At 40.1% G+C, this 19,235-nt stretch overlaps 1 long non-coding RNA gene across 1 annotated transcript; it reads right to left on the bottom strand.

The window, feature by feature from the left end:
- Positions 1–9,030: 9,030 nt before the first annotated feature.
- Positions 9,031–10,025, bottom strand: LOC307023391. The gene is made up of 3 exons (XR_013803694.1): positions 9,951–10,025; positions 9,621–9,720; positions 9,031–9,064 (listed from the first exon to the last, which is right to left on the bottom strand). It is a non-coding gene; the product is annotated as an uncharacterized lncRNA (long non-coding RNA).
- Between the last annotated feature and the right edge of the window lie 9,210 nt (positions 10,026–19,235).

Below are 19,235 nucleotides of genomic sequence, written 5' to 3'. Positions count from 1 at the left end.
AACACCATAACATTGTGAAGTATAATTTTAAGTGTTATAAATAAACACATGCTTGATCGCCAAGATAGAATTGCAAGTGGTTTCTAATTATAAGAAAATAAACTTTACATAATACTTTTTCAAACACCAATTTATTGAAGCTAACACAAGTAGTGACATTAGCATAATTTCATACATTTCGGTATGCACTGTACACAGGAGATTTGGATTTGAACCATATTCATATTTCAAAGTCAAAACCATACACGGTACAACTTTATTTTAACATTTCATATTTTAATTTAGCATAATTGTTATATATTAATTAACTTTATTAATATTTTACCTAAAAGTAAAAAAAAAAAAAAAAAATCTATAACTTAAAAAAAAAAGAAAAAGATTTTATAAAACCTTGAGCAACTAAAAAAAAAAAAACAGATTTAAAGTTCGGACGAACAGCAACGAAGGTGCTAGTCAGAATATTAGTGCTTCATCTTTGATAAGTTAATAAATAATTAGAGAACATGTCACCAAAACAAACTAAGTTGAGACTAGACGCAGAGCCAGGCTCAACAGCAGATATCAAGGGAAGGATAAAAATCAGATCAGATGCTATAACAGTTCCAAATCTTAGACAAAAGACATGGAACCACATGGAGAAACTGTTAGAACAGTGGCAAACGAGAGGACTGTTTCCAGCAGATGATCAGCCTGGACCAACGAAAGCCCATAGAAAAGCTGTAGTTGAACATGAGAATGCTGAATACCTACAACAAGAAAAAGCATGGATCAAAGCCGGACAACCCCCTTGGTGTGGACCTGCTAAAAGCGCTATGAACAGAGCTGAAAAAAGAAAATCTAGAGTTACAAGTCTGGTACTCCATCTAAAATATGTCAGCCAAGAATCAACGAACAGCATGTATGTGGCTCAAGGAGCAGAGCTCACAGCAAAGGAAGATAAGAAAGAAAAGACAGAAGAAACTCCAGTAATCCAACCTTCAAAGCTCCTTCCAAGCCTGACAGATGCGCCTCCTCCCTACATGACAGATAGCGGCTGGAGAAGCAGGATTGAAATACCAATCATGGACTCACAGAGACATGGAAGCATTAGTGGCAAAGCTACCTCCACTCACGAAAGGAGGTCAGAAGTGGGTGAATGATCTGGAGAGATACACAGCCCAAGACCACCTGTGCTTGGGAGACATGAGGGCCCTGCTCGGACGGATTGAAGGACGACTTGAAGTGAGAGCAATAGATTCCAAGGCCAAATGCACCAACTCTCCAGATTACATTTGCTTCAACAAAGTCAGGTCGAGGTATTGGGCTGCCATTCGTCAAATCTACCCAACAACACAGAGTTTACATGCCCTCAACAGCCTGAGAAAAGAACCGGGGGAAGACATGTATGCCTTCCTGAAGAGATGTGAAGGAGTGTGGGAGGACTGCACTGGAGAACGACATGACGTTTCACCGTCTGTCGTAATGCTGTGGAAGAACGTGGTCATTAACGCCCTTCCCCAATCAGTGCAGGCAAGCCTGGAAGATGTGGTGGCATTAGACGCTATACCCATTGAAGAATGGAGACAACATCTCATTTACCACGATATGAAATACCAAGCAACCCAGAGGGAAAAAGACGAAGAAATTAAAACATTACAACTAAGACTCTTGAAGATACAAATGGCTGAGAAAGATACCGAAGCTAATAAAAACAAGAAAGCGGCAAGGCAAATGGCAGCTACATCAGAGAAGGCAGGGCAGAAACCTCCAACAATTCAAGCTCAGGAAGATCCAGAGAATGCAGGGCAGACATCTCAAACAGTTGAATCTCAGATAGTGCCAGTGAATCAGATGGACAACCAACAACCAGGAGGTTTCCGAGGAGGCAGAGGCAGAGGAAAAGTTCTCCGGTTCGAGGGATGCTACATATGCAATCAGCTGGGCCATTGGGCTAGAGATTGTCCACAACAACAAATGAAATACCCACCACATGCACCAAACAACGGCCCACCATGCAGTTTCCATGATGACGACGGAGGCAGGGGGTCCCAGAGATGTCAAAGACGTACAGGATTTCCAAATATGAACCAAATGCCACTGACAGCCTGGTATCATCCACAACAATGAGGAAGCTTAGAGGACCAGACCATCAGGTGATGCATCTTCAGCACTAGAGTATTTTGAAATCCAGCTACATAGAGCCACATATGTCACCACAGGAGGGAGAGGTTGAATGTTATTTAAAAATAGTGAGTAGAATATTGCATTTACACAGAGCATCCACAGATTAGAAGTAGCAGAGTAGAACATTTAGCAGACTATTTTTGTAATTATGAGAAGGAAAATACATTACGAGTGATGTTGTTCCCCCACACAGAAAACTATTGTGTCCACACAACTAGTGAGGTCAAGAAGACGGGCTTCCACCCAAAATATGCACCTGACGTGAAGCTGTCCAGACCTGAAAACAGAAACTCGATTCTGCTGTGGTGAACTCTGGCTACAAAGGGAGGTGTTCCAATAGGGTCGCTTGTCTCAAACCAGTGAAGAAGTCAACAAGAACCCAGCAGAACTAGAGAGTGACTGTTAGCGGGAGAACAGTGACGGAGCGACAGAGACTGGCCCAACATTTTCCAGCCAGTACATAGATGGACCCCGTCAGAAGACCGGGGCTTTGTTTAAAGGGGAACTTCATTTATTGTTAGCCAGAAGTGCAGTTTTTAATCAAACAATTATGTGATTGATGGAGTCAGATTACATTTTTCTCATAAACACAATTTTATAATCCTTCTGAACTATCTGTTTTAAGGCGTGAGCTGCAGATTAAATAACATAACACTGATTGAGAGCTTGGATGAAGAAGTTGTAGGGTTTTTACAACAGTTTCAAGAATCAGTCTTTATTTATTTATACTTGAGTAATTATACTGATTTGTGGTGTAGTGCGTAAGGCAATATCTCATTTGAGTGAGGGGCACCAGCCCTTCATGCAGGTCACCCTCTGTGAGAATAGTTCATATTTTCCCTCTAGTTTGGAGAAATATTATTTTATCATATGTTAATTCAGCAGTGTCAACCAATCCTCTAATCCTAGAATTATTGAGACGCATTAGCGACACCAGGGGTATTGTTTTTCGCAGCAACGATGATGCATAATACCATTACAAAAGCCATTATTGAAACAAGTAAACTATTAGAAGTGCTAATGGAAAATGTTTTGTGAATATGCATTTATGCCATCAGAAAGCCATACATCATATGACATTTTTGTACGCCTTGTGGGTACACGGAGAATTTATATTTCTTTAATGCAACGTTATGGGTTTTACATGTCCTGTTCATAATACGGTAATCATTGCAATATTAGTTGAGCATTTTATGCTCAAAGGAGGGAGTGTCATGATTATACAGATATGTTGATTTCAGTGACGTTGTAGTTAATAAATAATAAAATGTAGTCAACAATAGGTCTCATAACAACAAGAGGTATGCCGAAGCTTGGGCCTTCTCCAAGGAGGGAGTGGTCCAGATGTTAGACTAATAGAAGTGGATGAATATGTCAGAACTCTGAGTAATATTATGCAAGTTTTGTCTACACAGCAGGCTAGGAAAACTACAGAGATACCAGACGAGACACCAGAAGAGACTCTTGTTCGGCCAGGTGATTGGGTGAGGGTGAAAGTTCACAAAAGACAGTGGGCTCATCCCCTGTGGACGGAAGCGTGGAAAATGTAACAACGTCACACGCGCTCCGGTTTAAAGGTAAAGAAAAAGGAGCAAATTGACACCACCTCACACATTGTCACCCTTCACTGGCAACTTCCAGAACATTATTGGGAGTAAGGACTGATTTGGCAGAGCTGGAACAAAACAATAAATAGAAATAAGATAAAGATAGAAACAGCTCAAAAGACAAATTGTCTATAGATTTTTATAGATTGTACATTAATGTGAAAACCTATTTTTTTGTTTTACATCTGAAAAAGAGTCCAATTTTTTGTATATGTTATTTTTGTACTCATTATTTAAATTCTGTAACTGACACAACCAGGGATAAAATAGTCATGATGACGAGAACAAAGCCAAACCGATTGTGGGGTCCCCTAGGGATAAGAGGCAGAATAGCATTGTTGATTGTGCTCATTACACTTGGCACCTTTCTGGTTGGAAGGGGAGTACAATATCAAGTAAAACATGGAACCATTAGTTCACTCATAGAGAATGCCCACATCACTAACAAGACTCCAGCTGTGTTTCAGAGACTTTCACTTATCCCCAGAGCCAAAAGATCAGCTGAGCAACAAGAGGAGGAGTTAGAAATACTCGTTCCCAAAGGTGAGGCGGTTATAATCAAGATGATTCACCCCCTTATATGCAGTTCTTGTATCAAATTATGAGATGGGTTTAAGTGATCGGGATATGTAAGTGATGGGGATTTACAGATTAGGGGAATCTCTAAATACACTGGATCCATGTTTTAGTCTGTACCAGAAACATCCCCTGTTAAACTATGAACAACCGACCGGTGACCTAAGCACAATTATTGAAAATGATTGTTAGACACAGGCTACTAACCCACAAGTACAGCTTTGTATGCACAAACTCTATGAACAAGATTCCCCAGCAGATAGTGGCGACATTGCAGATATGTCCAGTCACAAAAGTTACTAAGGTTCTAAATAACAGTGGGATTAAAGTGATGGAGAAAATATGGAGATGTTCTTTTACAGTGTGTGAAATATGTGGTGCTTGAAACATGTAGGTATTTAAATTTATAGAAGAAAATGGTTTCCTGAAAGAGTTAATTGGAGTAAACATGTTACAGTGGGTGAAAGCAATGTTTAGGGATATGGTCAAATTATTAGTAGACATGAATTGTGTTTAGATGACATTTAACAACTAAGATGGATAGTAAGATTAGGAAAATAGAGTGGAAAAGGTTGGATTTATTTTACCTCGGTGTGTTAGAATTTAACTATACGTAATGCCTCCCGAGATCTCTCTCTCTCTCTATCTATCCGCCTGTCAGACCGCTACGACCCCATCGTCCAAGCAGACAAAAGACCTCACCACGGAAGACTCCTCCTCCTCCATCGAACAGACAGAGAAGCAGAGCTGAACCATCTCCACCTGAGGCATCCAGAACTACAGGTGACATAAAAAGGCACACTCTCATCGGTCCCCCATGTGGGACATGAGAGCGGAATACGCCCTCCATGCAACCAGTAGAGACTGTAAAGGAGGATATGAAATGCAAAGCAGATGGGACACTGAAAAGAGTTACAGCGGAAGGATCCAAGAGCGGATGGACTGAGGAGAAGGTGGACGGAGGAGAGGACAGGACGGAGGAGTTGGCATGGTCCGGCAGAACGTGAGGGGGTCGTGGCTTGACAACCGGAGGGGGAGAGAAGGAAAACGGGAGTGAGTGAGTTTACACATAAACACACTTATTCACCAACGAGAAATACGTAAAGAAAAAGATTTATTAGCCATGAATTAATCAATTGGTGAATTTATAAAGAAAGAAAGAGGAAACTATTAAATAACCCTAAAAACACACTGAGGGTAGAACATATTATTCAATCTTTTCATCATATGAACAAATGATTCTTTAAGAGTTTTTTGTTCATGTGTGAATTTGGGGAAGATTTAATTTGTTACAGTATAGACCTACAGTTTAAAGGGATGGTTTTAGTAACCACTCTATAAAAGCAGACAAATCTTTATTTGTATGGAAAATGTTAAAGGTAGAGCTAGTACCAAGCCAAAGATAGTATTCCAATCTAGAGTATTGATTTCACCATTGTAGCATGGTTATTACCTCAGGAGGGAAGATTAAGGTGGAAATAACATTTGTTTTTCGTCCAAGATGTAGAGTTTTAAAAAGACACGGGGCAAAGAGAGATTGCACATTTTAATTTAAAAAAAATAATATAATTGGGAGTAATACATGGGGGGCCTTGGATCACTCATTGTGATGGTGCATATTTTTTACAACAAATATCGTTCAGGGAGAAGGGGTCGCTCAACCCTCCCTGCAGATGTTTTAAATCTTACTTGCAGCTTCACAGGGAGCGCACGGCACCAGAGTATGAGTTTTAAAAGACACCATTCAATCAGTGATGACCTGACATTTAGAGATGTTATTTAAAGGAGAAACATATCTGCCATAAGTGTAAATTCCTGAATTAAACTACAAACCATTAATGAAATGACTTCTGTTTTTAAAATCCTTGTTAAAGGAGGAAGTAATTATCACATGCTCGGGCACCCAAGGTTCCACACAGTGTTAAAGGGGTTAGCATAGCTATTTAAGTAGACCAGAATTGAAAATAAATTAGTATAATGAGTTATTGATATTCCACCGGTTCTCACACCATTTCAGGGACTTTATCACTGCATTAGAACCGACCACCCAAAGTTACTGATTAGGAACTTTTAAGTGATGAAATTCTACAACTGTTGTAACTGACCAAAATCTTCTCCCAGAAATGACTGTCTAGAATGCCGTACCCCAGAGTAGAACGTACAACGGCCCCTTCTAGAGAACATATTACTTTCATACCTTAAATGGTATGAAAGGAGGGAGGTTACATTTCTCATGAGGAGACAGTTACAAATGCTAGCAGAACAAGACGACCAACCCCCGTATACAGATGTTGATGACAATGATGAGTTAGTTTAAATGATATGGATGTTCGGAGATGAGATTGATCAATGAATGTCCAGCCGATGTGATTCTTTAATGATGAAATCATGTGAAGAAGTGAGCAAAATTAAAATGGAGTGAATCCATTTCAATTTACTTCATACTATTCCAAGATAGTATATTTTTATTATTCCAATTAATTTTACACTATTCTAAGATACTCCATTTTATTTGACTTTATTATTTTATACTATTCTAATATGCAGTGGCGGCTGGTGGAAAATATTTTTGGTGGGGCTGTTGACATAGTGAGTACAAATCTTTTTTTCGGTAACGGAGTAGTGTAACGGAGTAGTGTAACGCGCTACTTTTATAATTCAGTAACCACACTACAGTTACTAACATTGCCCCGACACGCGTTACTTCCTTACTTACTAAAATCAGGCATAATCAAACCTCAACACACCTGCAAAGAACACATGCTAAGGTGAAGCTAACACACACAGATATAAACAAATAGAAAACAACCGGAAAACAGAGAAGAAGAACAGACTACGTGAACGTAGTCTGTTCTTCTTCTCTGTTTTCGGGTTGTTGCCTGTTTTGAATGACGAATACACACTACCGCCGCCTGCTGGTAAGGAGAGTTATTGCCACTCACGCATGCGCAGTTCGTACGTGCTCGGCTGAAGTCTTTGCGGTGTGTTCCAGTGCGAAGCTTTATGTAGAGACTAGAGTAACGAAGTAGTGTAATACATTACTTTTTTTGTGGAAAATATTATTTATCAACCTGAACATCTACCACTGTACTCGGAATTTGTATTCTCAGAACTGGTCTTTGTTTTTTTCTTTCTTAAAACTGTTCATGTTTGACCCAACACCTCCACCAAGTGGCTTTACAGTGAACTGCATGTGGGATATAAAAACTTTTGAAAATGTGTTTCTGGTCATTAATAGCATATTTTCAGTAGCATTAATTATAAATATGTAAGTGGTTAAATACAAGTCACTACAGCATTTCAAACTGAACTGTGAATAAATGCAATTAAAAAAAAAAGTAGAGCTTTACATTTGTATAAGATTTATACAAAAAGATAAAAACACATTAACCAAGGCATGTCATACATTGTGTTTTTTCTTTGTTTCTTTGAGGATTATTTACAAACCGGCTTATTTACATATAGCAATAACTCAGAAATGAAAAAGCTACATCGTCTAACACGAACAACCAGTTAGCATAATGATAATATATTTGTACAATGTAACTGGCAAGGCTAGAGCAAGAAAGGTTTAAATAACTTCAAGTATCTGTCTTCAGATTACATGGAGGTTTTAGTCCGATGGGAAGCAGATTTTAAGCGACACCGAAAATAAAACAAAAATGTGGTGGAGCTGCAAACCGTGTAGTGTTGCTGGGACAGGACAGGAGGAGCTATAACCGTTGGAAAATACATCACAGACAATGCAACAAAGGTGGAGACAGAACAATCACTTCGGTGATAAATGCCCACTTATTAATAAACTTCTAACACAACCATGGGAAACCTCCTCTCTACATATAAAGTGATATCCAGCTTATTGGCCTATAGCACATTTTTTACTGCTTTGAATAACAAATGTGCAACAGGCAGAAAAAAGACAAAAACAAAAGGAAACAAGAAACGACTTCCTCTGGGGAAAATGAGTCGAACGCAACAGGTTTCCAAACAGTCCTAATGTTCCTGGACTTTGTGGTTGAACAAAACATCTTAGGTATCCAAAAGTAACTTCACAACATTCTGCGGCCGTTTAATTGTCTCTCTAATGAAACGCATTGGTTTAAGGGTCGGCTATCTGTGTTTGCTGCGAGTGTGTGTGTGTGTGTGTGTGTGCGTGTGTGTGTGTGTGTGTGTGTGTGTGTGTGTGTGTGTCTTTATTTGAGGAATTTTGCCCTTCTCTCCTTCTGAGTGGCAAACCTCTCAATGACTCTGGTGTTGAAGTCAGGAATGCTCATAATGAGTTTTTTCTCAATTGACAGCATAGCCAGAGCATTCAGGCGATCCTGTGTCATGCTGTTCCTCAAGAAAGTCTTTATTCTTTTCAGAGTGGAAAAGCACCTCTCTGCCTCAGCCATAGCCATGGGTGTGGTTACCAGAATCTTCAGAAGACTGACAGTCTCTGTGAATGTCTCCTGGTGATTGTTGTCAATAAAGAACTGGAGCAGAGTAACAGCACCACTGCAAGCCCTGAACTGGTCATTTTCATTGACGAGGGACAGTTCCGTCTTGAGCTTTGCCCTGTCCAGTTGAGGGTAGGCTTCCACAGTTGTTTCCAGCGCTGCTTCAGGGAATGTTCGGCTGTGCTGCTGGAACAGGTCTCCTTGCAGGAGGGTGGAGCTGATCAGGTGTTTGGTGAAGGAAAATCTCTCCTTTGCGTGACTCAGTATGGTATCACATACCTATGAAATAATGCACAATGAAAAAATCAAGACATAATAAATAACAGAATCACCTTTTCACATCTATCACTCATAATACCATTAGTGTCCCCTCATAAGATGTGTAACAAACAAAGAGCTTTCTTGTGAATGGAACTGAATCAGAATAACAGGACATCTATCTGAGCGTCAACAGAACAATATTACTGTTTAAAATTAAGTCACTACAATATATACATTTAATGACTATGTTTACACTTCATTCATTCATTGTTGGGCCCTTTCTGTCCACTGTGGTTGCTTCTGGAGGTCTAAACCTTTTCTGATCTGTCTTGATCCCCTTTGAAATGTAGAGACTGTGGGACACTTTTTGCAGTTTAGGCCTGGTTAAGTGTATACAATTCAGAATGTAATAAGCAATAGGCCTTTCCATTTGGATATTTTAACTAGCCTACCTATTTATTGAATTTACAGAAAATGGGCTTTCTTGTGAAATGTATCATTATTGTGATATGAAATTGTCTATATATTATGAAAGGAGCTTTTGGTCATAGAACACGTTCCTATTACTGCTTACCTCTCTAGCCAACAGCTGTTGCTCTTCATGTCCAAGTCCCCTCCTCTTTGTGGGCAGCTGCTGCACAGATCCACTGTTTTCACCAGAAGGAATGGAGTCCCTAATCCAAACCACAAGTAACCATGTACAATTACTCATTGTGGCAAGAATTGACAAATTAGGTTTGACTATTTGAAATAGTAGTCAGAGATGCACCTTATAAACGTTATATAATATATACATTTCCAGTAAGTATGTATGAGTTGGTCTATTGTGTTCAGCTAAATCACATTTAGGTTTCACAGATTTCCTATAATAAGCACATCTCAGCCATTGTAAATAATGATTTACCTGATTGTTTGTATGCTGCTGGTGAACCTCTTGATGAGTCCTGTGATGTAGACAGAGTCGATGTTCCTCTTCTGCAATTGGCTAAACAGCATATCTACATGTGGCATGATCTTGTGGAACAATGTCAGAAAAAAGCTAAAAACTTCATCTTCCATCATTCTCACAAAGCCCCCGGCTTCTCTCACTGTTATGGGATCAAAGTCACCTGAGTCTCTGATTGTCTGGAAACACCTCAAGATGTTTTCCTTGTGCTCATACACAGTGTCAACAGCACGACTGTGAAAGTTCCATCTTGTTGTGGAAGTGCCAGGAAGTCTGTGTGCCACCACTTGATCCAGGATCGCAGTTCGCTTAAATGACCTGGAGAAAAATGCAGCAAATCCACCAAGGTCTGAATTTTTTTTTCTTATCTTGGGGATGTGGGATGTTGCCTGCTGCATAATTAGGTTCAGCTGATGCGCATAGCAGTGGATGTAGTGCGCACTACTGTACACATCCTTCACTTTCCGCTGAACTCCACCTTTAGCTCCCCTCATCACTGCTGCACCGTCATAGGCTTGGGCGATTAGTTTGCCCTGTTGTCCATCGGGGAGGATATAATAATCAAAGTGTTTTTATTGATTTTTGTATACAAACACACATCCAGTACAACACAAAATAACAAGACTCAAAATACACATCACATACTCACCTAAATACAGGTCTAAACTAAAGGAACAATAACAAGACAGGCATTCTTAGGTTAAAATGCATAAATAAACAACAATGTCCGACAGAAGAAAATAAAAAAAAAATAAAAAAATAAAAAAAAATAAAAAAAAATAAATAAAAAAAAATAAATAAATAAATAAAATAAAAAAATAAATAAAGGAGGGGTGAGGGGGTGGGGGGGGGGGTGCTGCCAGTTATGTTGAAGCAGATGAAAGCTCCCGTTCAAGATGGGCGATAGAAGGCTGCCAGACCTTATAAAACTTCTTAGTGTTGCCCTGCAATGTAAATCTAAGGTGCTCCAATTTAAGATGTGTCATTACCTCCTCTATCCATCGTTTATGAGATGGTGGTGTTGTCTTTATCCAGTTAAATAAAATCAACCTCCTGGCCAACAATAACGAGAATGCCATTGCTTTCTTCTGAGCAGTTGTTAGTCCTGCTTCCTCTGGTGCCACACCAAAGATGGCTGTCAGAGGGCCAGGCTCTATATTTTTATTATAAATAGATGAGAAGGCTGTAAAGATTTTGGTCCAAAAATCTTTCAGCCTGGGACAAGACCAGAACATGTGGCATAAATTAGCTGGCACCTGTTTACATCTAGGGCAAGTCGGATCAGTCCCCTGGTAGATTCTTGCCAGTTTGTCCCTTGAGAAATGAAGTCTGTGTAACACTTTAAACTGTATTAATCCATGTCTAACACATATGGAAGAAGAATGTATTAGATCCACTGCCCTACCCCAGTCCACCTCTGATATGTCCAACTCCAATTCCTCCTCCCATTTCCTTTTTATGAGATCAAGGGATGGGGAAGCCACCCTCTGGATATTGACATAAATCCTGGAAACCACCCCTTTAAAGGTCGGGTTCGTATCCAATAGCTAATCAATCCATCCACTCTGTGGGAGAACGAGGGATGAAGAGAATGTTTTTTTAACAAGTTCTCGAACCTGAAAAAATCCGAGGTAATTAGTCTTTGAGGAAATGCCATACTCCTTCTCCAGTTGAGCAGCCGACATAAATATCCCATCTTTAAAAATATTTCTAACACATTCCACCCCAGCTCTATGCCATTCTCTAAACGCTGCTCCCCCAAGGGCCGGGGTAAACAAATGATTGCCATAAACGGGAGCAGATAGGAGGGCGTTTCTGTTTTTAAAATGTGTTCTGAACTGGATCCATATCTTAATAGAATCATGTACAACAGGGTTATTAGTGTAAAGGTGTTTGCTTTAAGGCAGAGGAGCACAGACCAGGGAGCGCAGGGACACTGGGCTAGATGCATATCTTTCCATATGTACCCACACTGGGGTTTCATCATCGTCTAGCTGCGAGACCCAAAACAACAACTTATGTATATTGGCGGCCCAATAATAGTGCATATAATTTGGTAGAGCCAGGCCTCCCTCTTCCCTCTGTCTCTCAAGGAACTCTCTTCTTATCCGGGGGACCGTTTTATTCCAGATGAAGGTGGATGTACATTTATTCAGTTCCTTAAAAAATTATTTAGGAATGAAAGCCGGAATCGTCTGAAACAAAAAAAGGAACCGTGGCATTATATTCATTTTAACAGAATTTATCTTCCCTGCTAATGATAGGGGGAGAGTTGACCATCGTTCCATGTCTAATTTTGCCTTATCCAGTGTTATCTTAAAGTTATGATTAAATAGATCTTTGTATTTACTTGTTACATTAATACCTAAGTAGGTAAACTTATCTTTATGTGTTGTGAAAGGATAGGCCTGAAATGACAGTCTCCTCGCCTGCTTATTAATTGGGAAAAGGACACTTTTCTCTAGATTAATTTTGTACCCTGAGACCTTCCCGAAGCCGTCAATAATATCCAGAGCCACTGGGACGCTTATGATAGGGTTTGACAGGAAAAGGAGGAGGTCATCAGCGTATAGCGAAAGCTTATGGCTTTGCATCCCCCTGCGTATTCCCCCAAGTCCAACAGCACTCCTCAGCATTATTGCAAGGGGCTCAATTGCCATATCGAAGAGCAGGGGTGACAAAGGGCACCCCTGCCTTGTTCCCCGAAACAGGGGAAAGAATTCAGATATCACATTGTTCGTTCTTACCATAGCCTGGGGGCTTGCATATATTATCTGTATCCATGAAAGGAATTTAGGACCAAATCCAAACTTCTCGAGAGCCGTGAACAGGTAAAAATACTCTATTCTATCAAAGGCTTTGTGAGCATCTAGGGATAATACAATCTCAGGCTCAATGTTGTCATCCCCAGTGTATAGCACGTTGAAAAGGCGACGGAGATTACTGGAGAGTTGTCTACCAGCCACGAACCCTGTCTGATCAGGATGTATTATCCCACTTGCCACAGGCTCAATCCTAGCTGCCAGTACTTTGGTCAATATCTTATAGTCACAACCAAGTAAACTCACTGGGCGGTACGATTCGCATTTAAGCGGATCTTTATTCTTCTTAAGGAGCACGGAGATCATAGCCTGTGACATTGTTTGAGGTAAAGTATTCTTTTCAAGGGCCTCTTCATATACTTTACAGAGTAGGGGTACAAGTTTAGGCGCAAATGTCTTATAAAATTCACTTGGGAACCCATCTGGGCCCGGCGCTTTACCCGTCTTCATATTCCGAATTGCCTTCTCTATCTCCCTCGTAGTCAGAGGTCCCTCTAATCTATCCCTTTCTGCCCTCTTTATGGATGGCATTTCTAGATTCTCAAAAAAGTTCTTCACTCGCTCGTTGTCATTTATTTCTGAGGTATACAGATCCTTATAAAAAGACTTAAATTGGTTGTTAATACCTTTCTGATCAATAATTTTGTTACCTTGATTATCACCTATCTCCACTATCATGCCAGCAGCCGCTGATTGCTTCAGCTGGTGGCTCAGGAGCTTACCCGCACGCTCACCATGCTCATAGAGATCCTGTCTGGACCTAAGATATAGATCCACCTCGCGTTGATTCGTTAAGACATCATATTCAGTTTGTAGCAAGATCCGCTTTCTATGTAGCTCCTCAGAGGGAGCTGTAGAGTTTACCAGGTCGACTTCTTTTATTGCCCTAGTTAATTCTGTAATACGTTTCATCTTTCTCTTCCTGTCACCAGCATTAAATGAAATGATTTGCCCTCGTATATACGCTTTTAAGGATTCCCACAAAATGCCACTACTTATGTCAGGGGTATCATTAAGCTCTAAGAAAAAGTCTATTTGCGAATTTATGAATTTTGTAAAATCGTCATCTGCCAATAGCCTGTTATTAAGACGCCACATTCTCTGAGGTGGCATGTTTTCAGGAAAGTGAAGTCTCAATATGACTGGGCTGTGGTCGGATATTACAATACCAGAGTATTCTATATGCATTACCATAGAGGTCAGTTTATTATCTAATAAGAAGTAATCAATTCTAGTATATGTCCGATGTGGTGGAGAGTAAAAAGAGTACTGCCTGGAGGTTGGATTTACGAATCTCCATGGATCAAACATACCATATACCTCGCAAAAAGAATTAATGCATTGTGCTGAATTACTTAATACCTTGGATGTTGGGCTAGAGCGGTCCAGAGTTGAATCAAGGACACAGTTTAAGTCACCTCCTAGAATCAGATTATGGGTATCCAAATTAGGTAATAATGAAAATAGGTCCTTAAAAAATTGGGGAGGATAGTGCCCAGCCTCTCCATCAGCGCGGTGGCAACTGTGTCAGCATTTACATTCTGAAGAAGGATGAACTCAAAAAAACGCTCCTGGACGTTGTTATGAGGGTCAATGTAGCGTAGCACAAGCACTAACTGGCAGTGGGTGGAAATGTCAGTTTTCTCATCCGCCTGAATAGATAAATAACTGGCATTTTTTACTTCCTCCAGAATGTAGTCTTTACAAACTGATAACATGCAGTCCAAAAGTTCATTTTGCACCGTCTTTGAGGTGCCTTTGAAAACGGTAGCCGTTTTAAGGTGCTCCTCCAACACGCTTTCTTTTTTTTTTCTTTTTTTTTTTTTTCTATTTTTTTTAAATGTTATGTGGGAAGAGGTGGGGCGGCGCCCCTAGCGCCCCTATGGACCGGCCGCCACTGCTAATATGGTAGATTTCATGTTGTATAAATCATTGCTATTCTAAAATGGTTTGTTTCTTTTCACTTTGTAAAAACAAGTGCCTTAACACTGAGCGTGGTATGAGAACGGTTTCTGTGAAAGGAGGGAGGAAGAAATGTTCTGATACCAAGCCATTGCTGCTATTTTGAAGAATGATATTGAATGCAAACACTAGAAGTTATACACAAGGGAAAACTTTTATGTTTGAGCACAGGCAAATCATTTATTTTGTATTTTTGTAAAGTTAAGCCTATTGAACCATTCCATTTTGATTGCATGTTTGTAATATGAGATATGTACTATGCGAAGTTCAGATGAAGAACTCATTGATTTCAGTATCACTGTTAGAAATTAAAATCAATGTTTTGATGGTATAATGTAGTTTAAACATACTGTCAAGTTAAATGCTCTTTTATACTGAAAAACCAGAAATTCTTGTGCACAAGCAGTTAAGCTTTTATTCTGAAAATCCTTCATCTACGGTTAGCATTTAGCATGTGGCTAATATACGATTTCCTAAAGAGGTGAATTGAGTAGCGAAATGACGTGGTGTGGTGAAAACCGAAAACTACTGATTTAACACTACAAGTATAGATGTCGAGATACTACCATGCTGAATATTAAATGAAAGTACAGTTTATTTGAATACACTATTGTTTACAGACGAGAGTAGCATGTGACAACATCCGGAATGAACGGAAACCATACCAGCCGTGAAGCATTTTCTGTATGTTTTAGAGTATTGATTACAGCGTTTAGAATGTGTTACATGAAAAGGGATGAAAGAGAATATGAGGAGAAAAAAGGCGTGTTAAGCATATGTTGAAGGTGAAAAGTACCAATCCTCTGTTTAAATGCAACAACGGACATTAGAGGCGAGGCGAGCCGGTTGGCGGGGAGGAGCCAGCAGAGGATATATAACGGCACCGAACGGGGGATTCGCGCTTCTCTTCTTGCTCAGGAGAGCCAGATCACAGCTGTTTTCTGCCGGAACAATATTCTGTCTGTAACACTACCGCGCCTTTTTTAATTAAAATATCCCATTTGAATCTTTTCTGAGACTCCATTTTGTCTCATTTTAAAGCTTCTCTCCTGGACGCGAGAATAAAGAACATATTTAACAATGTGTAATATATTTAATGCAGCCGAACCATTTATTAAAATGCATTCATGTGATGACTTTTAAAGAGTAAAGCAAGCACTGCTGAATAAAGTATGATTTTATCTTTTACGAAACGTTTTTTTTCATATGGAATGCAGTTGGAGGTCAACCAATCACAGAGCTTGAGAACTAATCACGGGGTTTGTCAAACAGAGCACATGGTGTAGTCCTAAACGATAGCTGGGGATTCTGGGTAGTGTAGTGTCTTCTGCCATCCTTTACACTGCAAAAATATTTGTTTCTCCGAATCGAAGGGGAAAAATACAAAAGCATTGGACACAATTTAAACCAATCAATGTTGTGTAATTATCAAGGATAATCTGGTGTTTTTTAGTCGATGAGTAGTGCAGATATCACTGTAAAATCAATCGACAGTAAGGGGAATACTTACTTCCGGGTGTACAATTCTCCGTTATCCAATGGGAATGGACGCTCAAATTGCCTTTAAGGGCAGCCGACACAAACGAATGCCGTGCTTCCATGAGCGTCAAATCCCGCCGCAGATGGGAATATATTGCAATCAGTTGAAAGCTATTTGCGTCCCTTTATGAAGCTGAAGGAGCCTAGGAGCGTCACAACTGCACGCCACGGGACCCTGACCAAACGTCACTCCTGGACGATTATGGAGTGAGAGTGTTTTGCCGCAGTGCAGAATCGCTGTATAGTTTAAATCTCCTAACAATGTTGTACATTTTAGACACAGGCTTGTTATATTTACAGCCCTTAATAACATTCATTTTCTGGGCTCAATATGTGTCTTGGCCGTTTTCGTTGTGATCGCTAAATTCACCTTGTTTCCCCTTTGCTTATAATATTATCACCGTTAGAAGGAGTGCTTTTGTTTTGAAATCACTTCCGTGACTTTCGCCCCGCCCCTCGCTCCAATGACCATTAGACCATTTAGTAAGGTAAAAAGCAAAAAGGCCTTGTATTTCAATTTTGGATTTTCAATTTTAAAACGAAAATTAAATATCCAGTCGTTTTTTGTTTTTTAATATCCTTTTGTGAAAAGAAAATCCAATAACCAAAACATACACTGATCGGTCAATTAGTAACTATTTGTCTATATCTACTGGCCGTTTGCTTTGTGGAGAGATTTTTTTTAAACCCACAAAGCTAGCGCCGAGCCTCTGAATTAGCTATGAGCGAAACAATCTTAAGGCCGTTAGCACAGAACTCTAGCTACACTGATCGATATACTTATTGGATCTTCACAAACAAGCTTAGATAACATCCTGAGAGTCCACAGATTATAGAGGTATAAGGATCATCACTGAGCGATCAGAACTTGTGACAGGGGAAGCAAATACAGACAACACACGAGTAGCTTTAGGTTGCAAAACACGGAGATATGCTCACCTTAGCTGTTGTTCTGATCAAAATTTGTGTTCAATGGTATTAAAACGGGGAACAAACGCGGATGAAGGTTAAACCATAGGTTATAGCAATGTGTACGCACTAAGCACAAAAACGGGAGGGACGAGAAAACTGTGACACCGTTGGCAGAAGGAAGAATGGAGAGAAATATGTGGAAATAATACCATAATTAAATGTTACCTCTCATGTATCATATTTGAAGAATTAATTTGCAAACATTGATTAAACCCAATCTTAAAATGATTAAACAAATGCCTGTTTGCGACTCCTCAGTGCACACAAAAACATAACTTGGAGAAATAAATAAATACGGAAATGTTATTGATCACCCCTCGATTATGTTCTCTTGTTAAGAAATGTATTCTCATAAATGATGCGGTAAACAGAAGGACATAATTACTTTAAACTGACGCCGTTTTGCTTTTCTATAGGTTGTAGACAACCTGATCTCACCAGAATGAGTGACTTCACCACGACTCCTTAACACCGCATTGCGTGGTGGAGTCACGAACGTTGCTACATTTACGTGTTTGCACCACGCAAACAACTCCAATGTAAAGTCAATGAGGCTCCTTTGTCGTGGTGCACACTCACATTTCTACAATGTCCAGCAGTGAGCTTTTATTCTAAAAAACATTTTTAAAATCTACTGTATAGCTTGTAGTAACTCACGGGAGGCTTATTTTATTTTATTTGTATTCATAATAATTTTTATTTTTCGTCAGAATGTATTATGGCAACCCTGTCTCCTAAAAATTACGTTCGCACATAACTAAACTGCATTCTCAATTATGTTTAGCAAGAAACGTATTTTCTCCCACGTTACGTTCGTTATGAACATATCTCAAAGACGTTTATTTTCTACATATCTTTGCCATTTATTGTCTTGCTTATAATAATGATAATAATCATTTATAAATATCATTTTAGAGCACACATTTGAAATCAGTATGCGAGGCTGTCATTTCGCCCGCTGTTACCCCTAGTTTCCGCCGGGTCTGGCCGCGTTACTGCTCAGAAGCGTCCCAGAAGCGTCTCGCCGCTGGGCTCCGCTCGAAATAGGATTGAAATCTATTTTTTGACGCGACGCAGCCGTAAGGTAATGTCGGGCAGGAAGTGGAACGGTGACAGCATCCGGCCCACCCCCCAAATCAACAAGAACTGCGAGCCGGCATCGGCCGGCATGCACGACGCTCCGCTTCCGTAATGCTTCTGAAACGCTCGTGAAACGCGCCTTGTAGGGTATGACGCCGGAGGAGGCCGGACCAAAACCGCGGCGCAGCCCTAACGCGCCGCAGGCATACCCGGTGGAAACTAGGGGTTACTCTCATGAGCGAGGCAGAAAATAATAGTTTTAACATGCCAAAAAGCTGCTGTGTCGTTTATTGCACCTCAAACATTAAAACAAATACAGAGTTACGTGTTTCTGTACTTCCTCTAAGAAGAAGGGACAGTAACAGAAAATCTCTGTGACGCCAAATGTGGTGTTATTAATGTGATATGATATCCGAAAAAAAATTCAGTTTAGGATGGCCGAAGACACTACACTACCCATAATCCCCAGCTATCGTTTGGGACTACAGTCCCGTTGACAAACCCTGTGATTAATCGTCAAGCTCTGGGGATTGGATGTTGGAGTGGCAGTGCGCCAAGGTTACGACGAGCGTCAAGCTCTTTGAAATGGAACGAAACCATGGCAGACTATTCAAAACTGGACTCGAACGCCCCCCGAGAACTGCACATGCTGGCTATTGTGTTTTGCCACATGTTCTCTATGGCACGTCTCTACTGGGAATTGTAGTTTCAAAAGACGTTTTTGTTTTTCCCAAAATTAGAAGTTGACAGTATTAAACTGTGTACAGCCCTTGAAGTTTAGGCGATAGGAAACACATTGGTGTGTACAAATGTAAAACATGTAATTACTAAATGGGTGAAAATCGCTTGTATCCATAATGGCTAGCCT

Source organism: Notothenia rossii (assembly GCF_949606895.1).
Source record: "Notothenia rossii genome assembly, chromosome: 10".
NCBI lineage: Eukaryota > Metazoa > Chordata > Actinopteri > Perciformes > Nototheniidae > Notothenia > Notothenia rossii.
The sequence above is the reverse complement of the archived record's forward strand: the minus strand, read 5'-3'. Positions and strand labels throughout refer to the sequence as shown.